Source organism: Montipora foliosa, chromosome 1, assembly GCF_036669935.1.
Source record: "Montipora foliosa isolate CH-2021 chromosome 1, ASM3666993v2, whole genome shotgun sequence".
In the NCBI taxonomy this organism is placed as follows: Eukaryota; Metazoa; Cnidaria; class Anthozoa; order Scleractinia; family Acroporidae; genus Montipora; species Montipora foliosa.
The window spans coordinates 35,396,677-35,399,176 of NC_090869.1; positions in this window are offsets into that span (position 1 = coordinate 35,396,677).

Below are 2,500 nucleotides of genomic sequence, written 5' to 3' on the forward strand. Positions count from 1 at the left end.
TGTGTCAAAAGCTATTCTGACTACACTAACACGAGACTTCAATGTGAAAATAGTTTATTAAGGGCACGTCAGTCAGTCTGCTGAACAAAATGACCTAAATTTACCTGAATTGGTTACAAACTGGACATCACATAACGACACACATAGAAATAGACAAAATATACTGCATTCATTTAGGAATAAACTAAGCAACAGTACCGTACCGGATATACGAAAAACCACTAAAAACCACCCTTTAGAAGTGGCCAAAAATAAGTCGAAACGTATTCCTCATCCAATGCAACGGCACCAGACCCCGAGGAAAGGGTATCCTACTATGCACAAGGAAAAATAAGCAGACAGCGCAGTTCAAAAGTTAAGCATAAAGTTAAAGCATCAGCGACTGACAAACGTAGAATGATGAAAAACTCCCGCCAAATTCATAGTCCTAACCTATCCCATAGCCACCTACGGTCCTCTGCACCGTGCCGTCAGAATATTCAATTTCTGACTAACTCGTTCCCATGTCACTCGAACGTCAGAAATTACACTTTTCAAAGTCTAAAAAAAGTAATAAGCCAGGGATGTTGTTAGACTCAGTGTGATTTATTATGCCATCAATTAATCTTATGTTTTCGCCAATGAATTTGCCCTTAAGAAAGCCAGTCTGATCATTATTGATAATCTTGGGGATTACATTTCTAAGACGATTTGCGATAGCTTTTGCTGCCATTTTGTAGTCACAATTCAAAAGGGTTATCGGCCGCCACTTTTTAACATAGTAGGGCTCTGCATCCTTTTTGGGTATTAACTTTATTACTCCCCGTTTTTTGACTCACTTCTAGTTGTCCTTTATGATAGGCGTATTTAAGGGCATTTAAAAGATGATCAAATATGTCGCTCCAGAAGACTTTGTAGAATTCTACAGGCAGCCCACCAGAGCCTGGTGTTTTATTGAGGCTTGTAAACATTCCTCCTTAGTTAAGAAGCCTTCGCATTATTCTTTGTCTTCTGAAGTTGGATGTTTTGAGTTTCCTTGCAATCACCATGTTGAAAACTAGAGCTGTAAATGTTGTTATAAAAGGATTCACAGGCATTCAAGATGTCTTTATCAGACGTGACAAATTGGTCATCATTTACCTTTAGTTGGCTAATTACGCAATTTTTATAATGTCTTTTTTCAAGGTTTAAAAAATATTTCGTATTCCTTTCCCCCTCGTTATACCATCTGCATTCCGATCTTAAGATTGCGCCTTTAGTTTGTGTTCTATTATTTCTTCAAGTTTTCTCTGCTTTTTCTCTATTTCTCTTTGCATTTCATGCTTTCCTGGTTCGTCCCTTTAGCTACGATCAATTTCCTTTTGCAGCCAATTTACAGTCTTTTCCAACTCTTCTTCTATCCTTGACATGTTAGTTTGTTTCGTTTTTGCATACATCATAGAATGTTGTCTAACTTTTAATTTGATCATCTCCCAAGTAAGGGCAGTATTAACAGTGTTATTCTCTTGATATTCCTCTTGGACGGCTTTAACTGCTGTTTTGATTTGTTAATTTCCAGAAACCTGGATCTCTTGGGTTCGAATGAAGTGTCAATTTTATTGTTATCAAAGAATGGTCTGTTTTAAAACCTGCTAATATGTCCGAATTTGTCTCATTACAAGTGAAAGAGACTCTGAATTACAAGAAAAAAATCTAATCGGCAATGGATTTCGGGCTTTTGGCGACGCCAAGTAAATCTGCGGCCATCGGGGTTTGAGAGGCGCCGTATATCCATCAACTCTAATTCAGCTATATGGTCTTTAATTACCTTGACTACTTTAGTGTGCGACTTGGCAAGACCGCCTTTTTTATCTATGTCTATATCCAATACCAAATTAAAGCCACCTCCTATAATGATGTCATCGCACTCAAGTGATCGTGAAATCTTTCAAAAAAACCTGGATCATCTTCATTTGGCGCATATATTGCAGCTAAGTTGATAAGTCTCTCATTAATTTTAATATCACATGTAATAAATCTGCCCGTATTATCTAAAAAAAGATCTTTGAAGGTGGAAAGTGAATTTACTGTTGAAGAGGTTTGCAACTCATCTGCTGGAGGTGGAATATGAAGTAAACAGGGATTTGAGGCCCCATTCCGAGGACCATACACTGATTGGTGTTTTCTGCACTATGAGTTTCCTGGAGAAGATAAATTGAGAATTTTTTTGCTCTTAACCAGTTAAAAATTCTCTTCTTTTTAATTGTTCTTCTAAACCTCGCACATTAATTGAACATACTTTAAAATCCGTCATAATCAAACAAAAAAACAGGAAAGCAAAGAAAAGCAAGCCGTGCGGGAGCCGAAGGGAAATCTTTTAGATCAAAATAGCGTGTTTCGAGCTAACGAACCGCGGAAATAAAGACAATAGGAATACAGAACTTATTAACCTAACCCTTGTTAGACTTAGGTCCCAACATATTTCAGAGATGTTAATTACCGAAACTGGAGAGAAATAAAAGTTTTCTGCAACCAAAAGGTG